Source organism: Eublepharis macularius, chromosome 1, assembly GCF_028583425.1.
Source record: "Eublepharis macularius isolate TG4126 chromosome 1, MPM_Emac_v1.0, whole genome shotgun sequence".
Lineage (NCBI taxonomy): Eukaryota > Metazoa > Chordata > Lepidosauria > Squamata > Eublepharidae > Eublepharis > Eublepharis macularius.
Genome location: NC_072790.1, coordinates 231,847,763 through 231,866,514, shown reverse-complemented (window position 1 = coordinate 231,866,514; position 18,752 = coordinate 231,847,763). Strand labels below are relative to the sequence as shown.

The window sequence follows — 18,752 nt, the reverse complement described above, 5'->3', positions numbered from 1 at the left end:
AGTGCCTTCCATGGGTCACTGGTAAAAATTTCTGAAGGGGGTGGGTGCATGTTGACTCTCGTGCACACGTGTGAGGTACAGTGGCTAGAGTGATGGACTAGGATCTGGGAGGCCCAGGTTCGATTCCCCACTCTGCCACAGGAACTTACTGGGTGACCCAGGGCCAGTCACATACTCTTAGCCTAACCTACCTCATAGGATTGTTGTGAGGAAAAAAAACAGTGGAGAGGAGAATGATGTAAGCCGCTTTGGGTTCTCACTGGGGAACAAGGTGGGTATAAATGAAGTAAATTTTTACAAAATGATTAAAAATCTGTGCAAAATGCCAGGGCAGATTCTCTTTCACCTCCAAAACTGCTTTTTCCAATACATCTTGCCATACAGCAGGCAGGGACGAGCAGTGATCCTTGGGCTGAGAATGAACAGGGTTGTTAAGACAACACAAAGATGTCTGTGTTTTCATCCCTGAAAACTTGCATAAGCAGGGATCTGATTTTAAAAAGGGCAGGGACATGAAGGAAACTGAACCCCTCTCTCTCCACAAACTCGTGGCATGCCTCCCCTCGATGCACACTCTTAAGGGATTTTTCTTCCAATAAGAAGACCCTGGCTGAGAGTACAGTTCTTGGCTGCAAAGACTGAAGCTGCAAAAACCGGAGGATTAAGGTCTCCTTCCTCGTGTGCATATTTTGCTTTTAAGGTTTCCCCCCTTCCCCATGCTCCATTTAATAACACAGTAGGGTTACCACATCTGGCTTGGTCCTTAGAGATAACCCAAGGGAAGGCAAGATGACTCCGGCCTGATCTCAAGCAGTTCTACCAATTGAACAGTTTCTCATCCTCAAAGGCTGAGCGAGTAACAGGTGTTAATCCTTCCAAACCATCAAAGTGTGAAAGAGAAGTCTGAAGCACAGGTTCAGTTGGCAAGACCCCTAGCAGTTCTACCAAACGAAGTTTCGCTTCCTCAAAAGCTGAGCAAGTAACAGCGAGTAATTCAAACTACTAGAGCAAAAGAGAAGGCTGACGCTCCAGTCCAGTTGGCAAGATCAGCTCACGGTTGGCAGCCCGGTTACACTTTTTCCTGCCCTTTTTGGAGACCAACCCAAATGCAAACACAGCCTCTGTAGCACCCTGAGGGTTGGACTTTGGCAGCTGCCTCTTGTCCAGCAGGTTACCAGAAGAAACATCTGGCAGCACGTTGAAGGGCAATGAATCTCTTCTCGGATCCAAAGGAGTTTAAGCAACAGCTGGAATCATCAACAGGTGCAGATTTTGACTGAAGCAGTGGGACAGGAAACCAAAGAGATATGCAAACCAGGCATTCGCAGGAGCATCACTGGCTCCTCCTTGTTACACACCTGCCAGCTCAGCACAATTGTATGATCAACACCAAGTCTAGGCTCCGTTCTCAGATATGACAAAGCACCCTCCTCCAGGTGCAAGAAGCATCGAGATGTGGGTTATGAGATTCGATGCCAAATTAGGCAAGATGCTGGAAATCTGGGATCAGGTCTCTTATTTTCTTCTAGCTTTTCTTTAGCTGTGGGTCCTGACCGGACTGGAACCGTGGGCCAAACTACATTTTACAATTTGTGAAGTTTACTATCTAGGTCCCCCTGATCTGACTCATCCCAACAGTCAGACTTCAGGTGTGAGGTATGAAGAAACATTTCCCACATGGCAAGGTCCTAATTTGGGTCATGGTGTGGGGGGGAGAAGGGACTTTGTCTTTCCCCCATGGCATTTTTCTGAACTGAATCAGCCCAGGAGGGGACGCCCATTATCTGCCCCATGGGGGCTGAATATGTACAGATGGGCGTCTCCTCCCACGTAACGGTTCCACTCCAAAAGATGGTGACACACACTTGGGAAATGAACTTCCTCTGGCACCCCATGTCTGACTCCTTCTGTTCAAGTCAAGTTGTGGAATCCCAAACACTACATGTTACAAATTGCACTGTGTAGTTTTTGACACTGTTGGGTTTGTATCAGGTACCTGTGGGTTCACCTCCACCCATGTGTGTCCATATGGGAGCTCATTATGGCGGGGGGGGGGGCCCTCAAGGCTGGAATCTATCTGAGCAGGGGTGGAGCCTACTGCAATTCGGTGGGTTTTTTGGGTGAGACCTCAAGGATTATTGCTTTCAGTCTTTGAAATACATTATGCTTTTATTAGTACCTGCCTTTCTATCACATTTCCATAGAAAGAGGCAGAAAGAATGGAGACTAGAAGAATAGGCCAGGAAAAAAGGGGGTGGTTAAAACGTTAGAATAGGGAAGATGGCTGCATACCAGCCCTACAGGAAATATCTCCACACCTTGCTTCTGGTTTTTCATCCTAAGATTTTGCCCCATTTCTGTGAGGAACGCTGGCTCCAAACCTTGTGATCTGGCAACCCAGAGAAAAGAGAGCTAGTGGCACAGGAGAGAATAGCGTCAAAATCTTCCCGTTTCCTCCATGTCCTCCCTTCAAGGTTCCCCTCTGGCTGGCCCCTCTTAGAAGTCACATGCTGGACCAGATAGGCCTTGCTAGGGAATGAGACAGACGCACAAAGCACAGGTCTATTCATTGTAGTGCCTCCATGTTCAGAGGCAGTTGATCTCTGAATACCACACAGTAGGCGCAAGCAAAGGAGCAGCGCTGTCACCTTCATGACTTGCCTGTGGGCTTCCTGGAAGCATCTAGCTAGCCACTGCTGGAAACAGGATGATGTTGGACTAATGGGACCCGTGGCCTGATTCAGACGGGCTTTTTCTTGGAATTGGAGGGAATTGATTTGGACGTGCACCCGAGATGAGGTGCATCCATTCACACACCCACTCGGAGATTTAGCTACAAGGGATCTCTGAGGGTTGGGTGTTAAAGCTGGCAAATCTCAACTCACATGAGCAGCCAATTTAAAAAGCATCCTCAGAACAAAAAAGGGAGAGCAATTTATCAGGCATAAGGAATGGCTAGCATACCTCAGGGCCGGACCTGAAGTCTGAAGGTTTTTTTTTTTTAATCTCCCCCTGGAAGGAGTAAAATCCCAGGGAGAGAGGCCTATATGGAAGGGGCAGGCTGTTTTCAGAGTGGCTGGAGAGCTTTTGTATTAGCACTTCCCCATGTCTGTAAGACTCCTCCTTCTCCCAAGCCCTGAGGCACAGTCAGGCTTTTCCTTTATCCCCTCAGCCACTGTTAGGCTCCACCCATCCCACCATGCTTGGCTCCTGATCTGTTAGGCAACTTTTCTTAGGGCCGGGCTAGACGTGCAGGTTTTTAAAGAGTTAGATCTCTGGCTTCCCCAGACCCAACTTGAGTTCCCTACAGCTACACAACAGCTTTGGAAAGTAACTGTTAAAAATAAAGGAGACCCCCAAATGGCCTCAGAAAGCCTCTATGGGGGGAGGGGTCCTCCCTCCCCGCTCAAGCCATTTCCCTCTGTCAAAATAGCAAGGGAGGGAGGTTACCCCCCCCCCGTTTTTTTCTGCTCCACGTGGAGTATGTTGTGCATGTGGAGGAGTAAAAACAAGGAAAGAAACTCCTCCTGTGCTACTGTGACACGGGAAATGGCTTGATGGGGGAGGGGGGAGCCCCTCCTTCCCCTGTGGAGGCCTTCTGGAGCCATTTGGGCCCTTTTTAATTTTTTAACAGCCACTTAGTTTTTAACTGCTGTATGGCTGCAGAAAAATGAGTCGGGCAGACCCAACTTTTTAAAAACCTGCACGACTATCTTGGCCCTTAGGTCTACTCTCTGCCTATCAGGGGCTCAGGGCCTAACTCCCTCCCTCTCCCCTGTGCTGTTTTTCCAACCTGAAACGGCCTCAGGGCCCATCAGCACACATGTGTTGCCCAGGACTGTTTCAGATTGGGAAAATGGCATCAGCCCTTTCTCCCCATACACTGATCCAAATAAGTCCCCATGTGCCTGAGAACTTAAACGACAAGGAAGTCACAGTGCACGTGTGTAGGAGGTAGGGTTACCAGGGACCTGGAGTCCCTCGATGGGAGATGTCCAGGTCCCTGGACTCTGCCAGCGGGGGATTGGGAGCTGGCACTTACTCTGGTTTATTTCTTCGAACACATGCGCTCTCCCGGCTCACATGATAGCGTCACTTCCAGGAGTGATGTCATCATGCAGGGGTCAAAGAGCACCCCTGGGTCAAAGGGGGCTCCTTGTCCTCACCGTGGCGGCCCGCTCTCGTTTGGCACACAGGGGCCACAGTGGCAGTGAGAGCGATCTGCAGTGGTAGTGAGAGCGATCTGCTCTCGCTGCCGCCCACTCCTGCCACCCGCTTTCGCCACTGCCACAGCCAGCTCTTGCGGCGTGAGAGCACACACACCACCTGGGGGCACGCTGCGCCATCCGCCAGCTAAGTAAGTGGGCACGCGGTGAAAGGGTGGGATCGGGGGATTCCCCCGCCCTGGGCAGGGGAATGGGAACCCTAGTGGGAGACGACCTAGGCTACACAGGGAAACAGACCTGGGAACAGCATATTGTATAGACGGACCCCAGAATCTGTCTTAGGAGATACTTGTCAACCCTATGGACAGGTGGCCAGGAAGTCGAGAGTGTCCCTGGTGAATAAAGACTAGTTTGAAGCACGTGCCAAATTCTGTTACATAAGAACGACTTTGCTTGAGCTTACTCAGTGGTAACTCCTCCCATCCACCAAAAATTAATGTCTGTATCTCAGTTTGGGGCGCAATGTGAATTTTGTGGGTTTCGACCTAACCTATTATTATTTTGTTACAGGCCTCTGTTGCCACCGATGTTTTCTTAGCTTCCTTCCCTTCACAGACACTCAGAAGTTGCTTAATGCCCTTTGTGGGGCGATCCGTAGGTTTACCCTTGGTTAATAAGCCACAGGAATATAATGGATTGGAAAAGAAAGTAAACAAGGAGACAGCCAGAAGGGAAAAAAACAAAACAGACTCCGCAAATCTTCACTTTATCTCAAGTCATCTTATGCAGTACTACTCCCTATGGATCCAGGCACATGACGTGTGTCTAAAAAGCCCATTCTCCTCTCTGTAGCCTAACTCTCCTGGAGGTAGTTAACTTCAGAAACTCTGTTCAACTTTTGGCAGTAAGAGAGTATGCTGATTCAAGGCCAGAACAGGGGTGAGGTAGGAGAGACATGTTTCAAACAACTGAACAACGGCGGGGGGGGGGGGGGTCCTCCAATTGTGATCAGAGGACTGTGTGTGTTTTCCTTTCACCCCTATGCTTTGTTCTTGATCTAAATTCCCACCCAAGCTGCTAATACCCCCGCTAGGAAAACAACACATATCTGTATCATATTGTAAATTTCACAAAATCTTGTGGTGAGATTTCGATCAAGAAAATACTCCAGGAGAGAAAGGTTAAATCCCACCCCCCTCCCCAACTCCACTGCTCTGATCTGAATCCAGAGCCCTTCACAACTGCTTTCAAACACAGCTTTTCAAAGGGGGTTCCAGATCTTTACAAGCCAAAAAAGTACTGGATTTTATTTTATTTTGGTGCTGTGTTCCTAGTTGGGACAAAGGCCAAATGCATCAAGTTTTGGCACCAATCCAACCCCATATCGGCTCCCTGCTCTGCTCGAAGGAGGCCTGGTCAAGGATGTGAATGGCTGAGCATATTGTCTGGAGAAGGAAGCACAGAGTAAAGGGGGTGGGGGTGGCGGAGTACACTCCAGAGCCAAGACAGAAAGCTTCTTGTAGCAACCCGGCAAAACTAGGTTAGGCCAGGCTGGACTTCACAGGCCACCGTGTACCGTTGGCCAAGAAACAAGGCCGCGCAGAGTTTTGAATTGGTTGGCATTGTTCAAGGCTGGACTGCTGCCACGGGAAAGGAAAACTAAAGGCCTGATCTTTCTCTGGGCTGACTGAGATTATCGGTTCAAAGCTCCTGTTTGGGGAACATTTTGAAGTTTGCTTTCTATAGCGAGCAGAGGGGCTGTTCCAACAAGTTTGGATTCAAAGTTGTACAGCAGGGCAGCTGCTGTATGGCAGCAGATAAAAGCCTGAATCGGGGCGTCGCCAATTCAAATCTCACCTCTGTTTGGGACATCTCCCAATCCTCACACCCCATCAAAACTGGCTGGGCTCCACTACCTCCGACAGCAATCTGACATGCAGATATTTAAAGGCGTGCAAGGAAAAGCTTCAATCACAATTCCTTCAGGTCAGAGATGCTTGAAAATAGCTGTGAACCTAACCACTGTCAAGAGCTCGCCTTAGCCAGGCTGCTATACCCCAGTCTTCCATCTACAATTCTGGTATAATAATACTGTCCTACCTTACAGGGCTGTTGGAAGGCTAACAACGTTGCATTTTAAAGCACTTCACACTCATTATATGTTAAGCATTGGTACTAACTAGGCCAGTCACACATCAAGGGTGGAAGGAAAGCTTTCCTGCAGAAGAGAGAGCTTCACTGGTACCCCCCCCCCCCCCGCAAAAAAAGACTGTATAGTAGCATCTCCCTATACAGGAGAAGGGGAGCTCTCAGCCTGCATAGACAGGAGTGTATTTATTCAGAGAACTGATAGCCTGTCTTTCAGTATAATAATTCCAAAGTGGTTTTCAGCAATAAAATGTTAATTATCAATTAAAACACAGGAATGAAAAGCCAATAAAACAGCATCTCCACCAAACAGCCAGAACGAGAGCGAGCATCTCATTCATTGAAAATACAAGTAAAAGCAGTTTTAACCTGGCACATAAAACTCAGCCCGGGGGAGGGGGGGAGAGCACCAGACAAACATCTCCAGGGAAGGCATTCCATAAGCAGGGCACAGCCACACAAAAGGCTCGGTCCCTGGTCACCCCCTGCCTAATCAATGGAGTCCCCAGAGAAGGAGTTCCAAAGACAACCTTAATGAATGGGCAAGCGTTTTGGGGAGCAGGAGGTGGGATGAAACAAACCAGCCTCTAGGCAAAGGCTTAAGAACCCTCTTTTCAGTTCTGCCTGGTCAGCCTCCACATGATCAGAAGCCTCAGGGTAACTGTAGTAGCCAGCAATGCTCATGGCTGCTTACAGGCACCTTTCCCCTCCTTCTCAACTCTAGCACTGCCAATCCACATCTGCTGACCACTCCCCCGACAGTGTTTTTGCTTCTGCCAGGAGAGAATGTTCCTTTTGCTGTGACTTCCCTTTTCTCTGTGTCTGGGGAAGCCACACACAACAGGATGGTGAGCAGAAATGGCAGCTCCAAAAAGGACTGGAAGGGGACTCTCCCAGGTATCAACAGCTACCACTTTTGAAAGCTGCCACTACTGTCACCCAAAGGCTGGTTCATTAGCTGCTGCCTGAATCATCCTAAAATCTCTCAAGGTACAGAGGGTTCTGGAGGACCATAAGATCAGAGGGCCAGATGCACACTGGGTGGGACTGGGAAAGGGGTGCAATCAGATGTGTTTTTTGTGCAAAGTATGAGTCTCCCCCAGAGGATTCTGGGAGGGGGTTGGCGTCTGCACTGCACCCCATATTGGTTAACGGTACTTGCCCAAGATTTCTTGTCCAAGAACCCTTCCCCTCAAACCCAAGAACCAAGCCCCACTGGTTTCCCTCCATCCCTGTAAAGTGTTATTTGTATTCTGTCCCCCTTGAGCTAGTCCCTCCCCCCCCCCAAGATCTGCCCCTATAAGGCTTGCAGATAATAGACAGAAAACCCACGACCGAAAAACGGTGACTTCATTTTTAACCACTGATGCAGCTCTTGGCTCACAAGAGCACCCCCAGATGTGCTTCATTTTGGCAACTGGGTGTGGTGTGACAGCACTTCAGGTCCACATAAAATCATTCATCCTCCATCCTCCCGACCCCCACCTACCCACTCGGCATGACGTGATCAACTTGGCTCGAGAGGTCTACAGAATCGAAGCCCTCCAACGAAGGCAGTGGTGCTCTGGGGACCCCGGTACAATTTAATTTCCCAAATCCAAATAGCTACGGCAGAGCCCAGCTTTTATTAAATTATGTCTGCTACTCTCCTCCTCCTCTTCCATCCACCCCACCCGTTCCAGCCACCTCAGCATGAAACCCACAGCCAGTTCCCTCAAGAAACCACGCCAAATATCATACGTTTTAGGGGAAAATCTCCCAACGCCTTGTTTCGCATACAGATTCCAACTCAACATACCGTGTGAGGAAACTCCCCCCCCCCGCCAAACACAAGACGCACGTGTATTTAAATTACTCATCAAATCTTTATAAATTAACTGGCAGGGAGCTGGTTCGTTTGCAAATATTCAGTGAGGCAGAAAACCACTGGGTACCACATCTCTCCTTTAGATTTAAATTTCTGAAGGGTTTCCCCAGCCACGAAACCCGTGGTGGTTGTTTTTTTTGTTTTTTTTAATGAAACACTTCTCTGACTGCTTTTCATGCTTTAAACAGAAAGCGTCTATCAAGCCAGATGCATACACACACACACACACACCTTTAATTATTTCCCCCTCCCCCCAAAATCTTTTTTTTAAAAAATTACCTGGTGGCTCAGCATGACCTAGATCTTGGCTGTCTCGGCATGATCGTATCAGAGGGGTGACACAAGACCCCTCCCAGCTCAGGTCCGGCTCAACGGAGGTTACCAGCTGATGGGTGCTACAAAGCCGACCTGCGCTTCACAACTGAAAGGAGGAAACCCCCTCTGTCAAGCACACCCCAGTGTCACAACAGCCCTCTGGTTCTTCTAGGGAACATCCTGGCGTTGCCATAGTGACGGCTTACCTCCAGCAGCGGTCCAGGCTCTGGCCCCTGCGATCGGCTCACAGCTCCAGCATCAGCCATGCAGAAACGACCTGCCAGCAATTCCCAATTCCAGATGTGGGGGTCGGGCAGAGAGACAACGGCGAGGAAGGGTTTTCTTCCCCCACAAAGGACTCATCGCACCACCGCTGGGGAAAGACACATATAGACGGAAACGTTAGTTCTGCGCACTTGCCGCCCTCCAAACAAAATCCACCGGCCGCCAGATGTTTGCCAGCACAGTGAATAAGAGCATCTCATAAAAGCAGACCCGTCCTCCGACACGCCTGGAACAATGCAAATAATCAGTCTCCAGCCGTTTCCTTTGATCACAGTTCCTCAGACAGGATGATAAGTGTGGCGCAAACAGCGTTTCCCCCAGTCAGAAATCGAAGGACAGTAAAGCCAGCTCAGAGCATGAAACCAAACTGAAATTCTTCACAAAGGGAAAGGAGGTGGGAAATCTCCCTACCACCACCACGGAAAAAACCCTCAGGGCTCCTTATACAAGATAATGATTTTAATCATGTGTCCGCATTGTGCATCTTACTACATTGTTTTTATTTTCGCCTTCCCTCTCTCACTCTCATGGCATCTTACAAACTGGTAAAATACAGCAGCAGCAAAATCCAATTATAGAAAAAACTGCGATTCGTCACACACTCGCACATATCAATAACACAGAATCCATGTGACATATGCACAGACACTCACAGACATCACAGCAAACCACAATTTGTACAAACTGGGCCGATTCCAGACGACTAACCTTAAATCGCTCCATGCCGCCCTCTTCCGGATCGCGACGGGGAAAATGCGAAATATCGCGTTTCCTCGCGCGAGTTTTGCGCGTCGTCGCGCAAAACTCGCGCGAGGAAACGCGATATTTCGCATTTTCCCCGTCGCGATCCGGAAGAGGGCGGCATGGAGCGATTTAAGGTTAGTCGTCTGGAATCGGCCCTGGTTAACAAACCAGATATAAATTCTAGTTTAAAACCCATGTTTGTCGTTAGCCAACAAATCCTGGTTTGTCGGACCAATCCAATGTCACAACCTGCCAGAGTACAACCTCATTTACAAACTGGAGTTTATCATGACATTCAACTGCAGCCACGGTATTAGACTAGAGGTTGGGAAAAAAACCAAAGAGCAGAGTATTACAGGTAAGGAAAGGAAAGAGCACGATTTAGTTCCCACATGCTCCATTCTATCTTTCAAAAAAGATAAAATGGTTAAAAGCAGCCTGAGACCTTCCTCCAGACTCAGAGAGAAGGAGCCAGGGCGAAGAGATCAGGTAATGTAAACCCCTTCCTATCCATATCTGAGGTGCTAGGGAACTGGTAAGCGGGTGAGGATCAGCAGGAGGCATCCACAGGTGGGAAAGCCATGTGCCCGCACACCCACCCTGCCTCCTTCAAACACAACTGAAAGGGCATGCAAATAATACACCAAGTCTTCCCACCGCAAATGGTTTAAAGGCTTTGACCTCACAGAGGTGGTCAAGTTAACTTTCACAACTGAATGTTCCTTTGAGTTAAAAAAAAATACATCCCCCTACACAGGGAAATCTAGATGTCAAAGGAGCAGCCTTTTCCCTGACACACTAGTTTTCTATGCATGGAAAGGTTTTTTTTTTTTTTAAATAGAGAAATTCCACTCTGTGAACCCCCACCTCTTGTCAGATGTGGAGTAACTCATCACAAGCAGAACACCTCAGTGAGAAATACAGCTCGGAGGGTCGGTTTTCTTTGGAAGTATGCTGGATACTAGCCAGTTTGGTGTAGTGGTAAAGAGCAGCAGGATTCTAATCTGGAGAACCAGGTTTGATTCCCCACTCCTCCACTTGAAGCCAGCTGGGTGACCTTGGGTCAGCCACAGCTTCTCAGAGCTCTCTCAGCCTCATCCACCTCACAGGGTGATTGTTGTGAAGATAATAACAACACACTTTGTAGACCGCTCTGAGTGGACGTTAAGTTGTCCTGAAGGGTGGTATAGAAATAGATTATTATTATGTTATTATTATTGTCATGAAGTATTCAATTATTTAATTGAATAGTGCTTTATTATTAGACTGGGTAGAAGACCAAAAGGGACACTATTACCCATGTGGCATTGCCAAGAGCTACAACGAGCTCCTAAACACAGATTCCCATGAGGTACCCCCCTCACACCACCAAACCCTATTTACACATGAAAGCAAATCACAGTTTGCCTTGTTCCAAAAGCCCCAGAGTGAGTGCCTCCCTGAATGTTGTCTGCAACTGCTACCCTCATCCTCAAACACCTGTATGTATGCTCATCTCATTGTCATTTCTGATCAAACAGCTCTTGTAGGTTTTTACAGTGTCATTTCTGTCATTCAGGCTGGGCAAACAGGTTATGTAGGTTTCTGTACCAATGCAAAGCCCTGCAAGACCCACTTACTAGAAACAAGGACGTGGCGGTTTTCCTTCTATTTACCACATAATGGGGGAGGGAGGAAGCTATCTCCCATCTGTGGCCTTTTCTTGATTCTGCAATAATCGAAATACAGATGCAGACGGACACACCATGGGGCTTCTTAGTCATGGAACTATTACCACATTTTTAACTTGCTCTTTCTCCAAGGAGCCCTACGTATGTACATACCGTCACCCCAGCAAGGGGCTTTCAAAGCAAGCGAGAAGCAGAGGTGGTTTGCCATTGCCTTCCTCTGCAGATTTCCTTGGTGGTCCCCCCCCATCCAAGAGCCAACCCTGCTTAATTTCCAAAATCGGACAATATCACCTTCCTTCCCCGAAGGTGCTCTGGCCAGCATATATTTAAGGGGAGGGTTAAAGTCCCCTTCCTCAGGAAGATTACTAGTCACAGTAAGATCCTAAGCGACTGCACCCTCTAAGACAATGGATTTCAACAGGATTAGAAGGGTGTAACTCCATGTAGAACTGCACTGGCAAACTCCTGCTCCGATCCCCTTCCAGAGGCACCCAGTTCACAAGGTTCTTTCTTTGTCCAGCTGATTAGTTAATCATATGACTGACCACTGGGATTATGGAGAAGCGGAAGTCTTGCTTGGTCATGAGGTCACACAGCAACCGTCTCCTAGTGGGTTTGCACTGCTCGGGGCAGGGGTGCGACAGATCCAACATTCTCTGAATGTGCCCCGTGATGATAAAGAGCCTTGGAGGAAAACTGGGAAGGGAATTGATGACAGTCAGACAGACTAGATTAACATAGAGGAAGTTGATGTTACAACGGAGTGTGGTTTTTCCTGCCTCTCCCCTCCTGTAGCAGCCCTCATTTTGGACTGTCACAGAAAGGGGGAGTGGGGAAATCGCACACTGCAGGTGAAACGCTGGAATAAGCTAAATAAAGAGGGGAAGATGCCTCGGAGCATGGCAGAGTTGCTTCTTCCTCCTCCAAGAAAAATTACAGAACAAGAAAAACAACAGAACTGGCCGTTTTGGCTAGAGTCGCCACATCCTTTAAGGCTCACATAATTCCCAGGAGGTGGTTCAAGGGCGGTACGGGGTGGTGTCTTGTTGGTCAGGTGGTGGGGCCTAGGGAAACAAGTGTGGAGCCTAATGGTGCTTGTAGATGCGGAGGATAGCAACTGGAAGATCGGCTTGGCTGAACCTGGTTCCTTGGGGGTGAAGTGAAAGCTCTTGAAATAAGCAAAGAAACGAATAAAATAGATAGCCTGCCCCTCTAGACACTACCCCTCACCTTCCCCCCTGAAAAAGCCACAAACATCCCGAAACTCTAGGTCACTCCCTGAGATCCGGCCACCCTTGTTTTGGCAAACACCCTTTGTGGATGGTGCCAGTACTCCACATGCCATTGTTCCTTCCTTGACTTGCAGATTTCTTGGCAGGGAGTTGAAAATGGAAGAAAGGAGCGCCAAGGTGGACCAAAGGGACAGCAGCGGAATGGAAAAGAGAGAAAGTATCTTGGCAGGAGACCAGGAACGTAGCACAAGGAAGACCTCGTGCTGGTTACTTTAGAGAGGAAACCAGCAATATACGGGTGAGCACATCATGCTAAGAAAACTTCACTCTTTATTATACAGGAGACCTATCAACAGCTATTAATTATGATGACTGTCCAAAAGAACCTCGATTTTCAGAAGCAGTATACCTTGAAATATCAGTGTCTTAGGGACAACTAGAAGAGGAGACTATTGTCGTCATGACCCACTTGAGGGCTTCCTGGAGGTATCTGGTTAACCAGTTTGGGAAGAAGGATGGTGGACTAAACAACCCTTTAGGCCAATCTGACAGTCTTTATCGTATGTTCCTAAACAACATCTCAGATATTTGTCCCATCAGGAATTTCCATGCTTATTGCAAAAATGCATTTTGAAGGGACCCATTTAGTTGTCTCAGTACACCCTAAAATACTGTTACAGCTCTTGGTTCATTATACCTTTGTTAGAAAGACAACTCTGGAGAGTCAATGAATGTTTCACAAGTCTGCACTAATATTTATTTCGAATATGTGTCTGCCGCCTCTCCGGACAGCCCACAAGAAGAGGAGCGTCACAACAACATTAAACTTTTTTCAACATTGTGAAACAGCTGCATATGGAGTAGTAACAAAGAGAACACTTCTGAATTGTGCACGGGGCACTTCTCTTAGCCAAGTGCAGCTGCAGCCCACTCCCACTCACCTGATATTTAGGGGTTGTAGATGAGTAAAGGGGAAGTCAACTGACTGGAAAAAATGATCTAGCATGCTCCTGTGGCTCTTCCTAGCATTATCATTTGTGAATGTCTATTCACCAAGTCTCTGATTAAAGACACAGTTCCTAAAATCTTGGCAACTCTAACTGAATATACCTGACTAGCCACAGGCTCAAGACTCATACACACTATATAACTTACGGAACTCACTGTCACAAGACACGATGAAGGCCGCCATGTGGCTTTGACAGGGAAGGCTTGGAGTTAGACCAGTTCATGACAGACTCATCAACAGTGAACAGCCATGACGGGCAAAAAGAACCTCCATATTCAACCGCTGTACACCGCTGAGTACCTGATGCTGGAGGAAAAACAGGGAGGGCAATTGACTTTCACGTTTTGTTTGTGAGTTTCCATTGGCAGTTGCTTCTGTAAACAGGATGATGATGGATTTTTTAATTAGAATTTTTATAAAAGAAAGAATAATAGAGAGGTAACAAAACAAAGAGAAAAACTATACAAACAAATATAATTACAAAATGTTCTCTTACTCTTACGTTTACAAAAAAAAAGCTCTGTTTTTCTACTGTCCACGTTTTTTATTCGATGATGATGGATTTTTGACACGATCTAGAAAAATATTACAGAGGGCAGAGGTGGTCCAGTTAATAGCCACAATAGCCAAATGGAACTTGTACTGTCAAAGGCATCAGGTTGGCCTTCTAAGGAGCAAATGAGCCCTTGTTCTGATCCAACAAGGCAGTTTTCTTTAAAGGGTCGATAAGCATTTTGGATGGCTAATTGGAAGATTAAAATCAGGGGTGGACTGGCTCTTTGATGTACTGGGAAAATTCCCAGCGAGCTATTGCCCTGTAGGATTACTAGCGGTTAAGAGCATGCTAAACCAAGATCCAGCAGTGATGACAACACCTCAGGATCCTGCGGCAGTGATCACCAGCAAAGCCGTGCCACTGGTGGTCAGATCCAAGCCAAACATCCCCTCCATTGCTCTTAATACGGCTCACTCATAGGCCAAGTTAAAAGCACAGCCCACTCTCAATAAAAAAAGGTTGCAAGCTAGCCGAGTTTTCCCTCACCACTTCAGAAATAAATAAAAGTTCCTCCCTGACAATGTGTGAGCATCTCCCGCTGTAGGCTGCAAACCCGTTTAGGAAGCGGCTTCTTACACAGAGCCGGAAATGAAACCCAAGATACTATCTTGAGAAGATAATGGCAGAACAAACAAATCTTTGAGTTTGACAGGAAAAGGCCCAGGAGCGGGTGAAGTGAGAAACCTGCAATCAATTTGGTTAACTTCATATCCTACTCGTTTAAATACACTGGCTTAAGATATATATGCTACCCAAATCCATGATGCTGTTGAAAGAGAGGCAGCTCAGGGGCAGAACATCCATTTTGGGTGCAGGACCTGTGCAGTTCAGTCCTTGGCATCTATAATGAAAAGGGTCCCAGGAAGTAGATACTGAGAAGACGTATTGGGAGAGCCACTCGCAGTGAGAAGAGGCAAGACTGTACTGGACGGTCTGATGCAGCCTAAAGCATATTCATACAGCTGACCCTTTTGTTGGTGCTCCTGCCCGAGAGGTCTCCTGAGCCGTTAACAGCTTCCTAACATGCAGAAATTCAAGCAATGAGGTGTGGCCCACCACAAACTGGAGAGCTAGTTTGGCGCAGAGGTTAAGAGCAACAGAACTCTAATCTGGAGAGCCGGGTTTGATTCCCCACTCCTCCACATGAAGCCAGCTGGGTGACCTTGGGTCAGTCATAGCTCTCTCAGCCCCACCCACCTCACAGAGAGATTTTTGTGAGGATAATAACACTGTGTAAACCACTCTGAGTGTAGCATTAAGTTGTCCTGAAGGGCTGTATATAAATCAAATGTTGTTGTTGTTAACATTTGTCTACTGGTATAGAACTACACCTGCAGGATTTGGGCCTGCCATGTGGGCTGTTTTTTTTTAAAAGAGGGGGAAAGCTGGCAATCTGATGGCAAACCCACAGGGTTCTTCAGGCAAGAGACATTCGGAGGTGGTTTGTCATTGCCTGCCTCTGAACAGCAAACCTGGACTTCCTAGTACCTGGACTTCCTAAACCTGGACTTCCAAGTGCTACACAGGGTTGACCCTGTTTAGCTTCCAAGACCTGATGAGATTGGGCTAGCCTGGGCTAGGGATATTAAAGATGGGCAATGAAGAAAGCTGACAGGAAGACAACTGAAGAGCAAGCTTCAGACAACACTGTGTAAACCACTCTGAGTGTAGCATTAAGTTGTCCTGAAGGGCTGTATATAAATCAAATGTAGTTGTTGTTAACATTTGTCTACTGGTGTAAAACTACACCTGTAGGATTTGGGCCTGCCATGTGGGCAGGCCCAACTAGATTTCTAGTGTATGTCAGAATTCCCTTTGTCAGGTACAAGAGTTGTGTGGTGTTGGAGTAGAGTTTTACAGATAAAAAGACAAATCAGTGGGTTCTAGATCTAACCAAGCCTGAATCCTCCCTAGAAGCTAAAATGACTAAACCAACACTATTGTACTTTGGTCACAACATGAGAAGACAAGACTCGAAAAGTGGAAGGCAGTAAGAAAAGAAGAAGACACAACATGAGACAGCTTGATCCAATAAAGGAAGCCACGGCCTTCAACTTGGAAGATCCGAGCAAGGCTGTCAATGATAGGACATTCTGTTATTGATAGTAGGGTTGCTATAAGGCAGAAGTGACTTGATGGCACACACAAGGCCTATCTACACCCATTTCTGAGTCCACCCCAAATCTTGTCACACAGATATGTCATCTAAGTTTCATGTTGAAATTTAGATTTTCAGGCACATGGGATCAGTAGACGAGTGGGCTGTTTTCTCAACCTGAAACAACCCCACTGGGGAAATTTATGGGTAGCCAAATATGACATATAGCTTTCCCCAACAAGGCAAATAATGGTTCTTTGGGGTCATTTCAGGAAGTCTCCCTACACTCCTAATCAGCCTACACACTTCAGAATCTATGTTGTGGAGGTCAGGAGAGCCCCCACTCTCCTGGCTTTCCGCAAACGATGCAAAACTAAATTATTCAAGAAGGCTTTTTACTTGAATGGGAAGGCTGTATTGTAGGGATGGGGTCTCAGATGCTTCGGTAATGAGTTAGGGACCATAGACTTCACCACTATGTTGCCTTACATATTATCTGTTGCTTTAAATATGTACTCCTATGTACTACCTGTGCTTTATGTTGTCTAATGTCAATCCTAGAAATGATTATGTTCTGTTCCAGTATTTTTCTTCGACTTTGTATTGGATTCTTGCTAACGCTATGTCTTTTAAAACTTGTATCTATTTACCCTATGGCATTGTTTATGGAAATGTCCTTGACACTGTATGGAAATGTACTCGATACTCATTATACTAAGCTCGTACTGTGTAATCCGCCTTGAGTCTCAGTGAGAAAGGCAGACTATAAATGACATACATAATAAATAATAATAATGAGGAAGAGGAGGAGGATAAATGTTTTGACCAGGCACTTCAAATGCTCTCTGGCATGACAGGATATGAGGCAGATGCAAGAACAGCGTCTTGTTATCTGAGGTCTTGCAAAGACAGGTTGGAAGGATGTGTGGCAGGATGTATTCAACTGGGGCTGTCAGTTGAGGTAAATTGTACCCTGCGGTGAACGTCAGCGGTGTGCTATAGTTAGAGTCGCTGGTCCCCCAGCAATCTCTCCCACCACAGATGGGGACTTAGCAACAGAATATCTTTGTATCATGATAATAGTATTAAAAGGGTTCTGGAGTTCTTAGCTTTAACTTCTTTAAGGGGGAGGCTGCGGAAAGTCTTTAGTGCTTTTTGTTGAGGAGATAAAAGGGGAAAGACATATCTCTGTAACGAAAGCCGCTGGAGCCTTGCTTTTTTTTAAAAAAGTTGAGGATTCAGAGACTCCTTTATACATAATCTTCGTACAGTATGTCAACGAGATATCAACAGTCAACTGCCAATTTTTAAAAACTGCAAAGACTTCGTGGTGTTCATGAAGGGCAGAAACTATGGGGAAAACCTACTAACTGGAAGGAACGTTGCCACTGCACTGTACTGACAGCCACAACAGGAAAACCTTATGTGCTTGTCCCCATTTGGAAAACAACTAGGATACAATAATTTATTTGAATGGTACCTCCAAGCAGCCAAGTTGAGGTACACACACACTGGCCTTCTAGGGTTTGAACCCTGGCAAGTCTCTGGTTAGTAACATCAGCCCTCCCAGTTAGCCACTGCAAGCTTCCACCTCCCTAGACGGTTTCAGGTAGGCAGCCGTGTTGGTCTGCAGTAGAACCATGCCTTGCAGCAGGCTAGCACACCGCTGCACATCAGCAAAGAGCAAGAGTCCAGTAGCACCTGTAAGACTAACAAAATTTGTGATACGGTGTGAGCTTTCATGAGTCACAGCTCTCTTCTTCAGATACAGCTAGAATGTGAGTCCATCTGTCCTTATATCTTGGAGAGCAAAGTGATTTCAGGCTCGGAATGACAAAAACAGGTAAATGACAATAGCCGGGGAATGACAATAGCCTGCTATTGTCGTTTGACATCTGAAATCACTCTCCAAGATATAAGGGCAGATGGACTTACATTCTAGCTGTATCTGACGAAGGGAGCTTTGACTCTCGGAAGCTCATGCCCTGAAAATCGCGTGGGTCTCCAAAGGGGCCACTGGACTCAAATCCCGCTGCTCCTCCCCAGACGGCTGCTCAACAGATTTGCAAAACATGCCGTGCAACAGGCTCGCACATCGGATCGGTGTGCTCGAGTGCAAACACCGGCTTGGTCGTCTGAGCCCCCCACCCCACCCCGGAGAGCTAGCTCGTTTCAGGCACGACATAGGTCCCCATTGCATCTGCAGACCCCCCGCTTACTCAAACCAGATGGCCGTGGTGGAGAGGCGGGAAGGGGGCAACTGAAACTGCAACGACACAAATTCCCGAGCAAGCGACTCACTTGGAGGCCGGTCTTCGGTCTGTCTGCCCCCCGCCGCCCCGGTCTCAGCAGATCTGCAAAGCTCTTCGGAAAGCGCCGCTGCTTTTGCGAGCAGCTCCGCAGCCAGCCGCCCGGGGCGCGCGCCTCTTCTCGCCCTCGCCCTTGCAAAGGGGCTCCGGGACTGAAGGGCTCTTGCAAACTCGCCTTTCTTTCTTTCTCCCTCTTTCGCCTCACCCTGCTTAGCCTCCCTGAGAGAATTAGCGTCGCTCCAGGGGCTGCCCGGTCGCCTGCCAAGCGCGCCCTGCCTGGCACTTTGCAAGCAAAAAAACAGAAAGAAAGGAAAACTCCTCCGAGGCCTTTCGCAACTTCCCCAGCAAAACAC

The 18,752-nt window shown here is 47.5% G+C and overlaps 1 protein-coding gene across 1 annotated transcript in view; it reads right to left on the bottom strand.

The window, feature by feature from the left end:
• The window catches only part of SEMA4A (semaphorin 4A), a 72,942-nt gene extending 54,190 nt beyond the window's left edge, over positions 1-18,752 (bottom strand). The window contains exons 1-2 of the mRNA XM_054992266.1: positions 18,392-18,752; positions 8,703-8,869 (exon numbers count right to left, since the gene is read on the bottom strand). The gene's annotated coding sequence lies outside the window, so the exon portion shown is untranslated. The remainder of the gene's footprint in view (positions 1-8,702; positions 8,870-18,391) is intronic.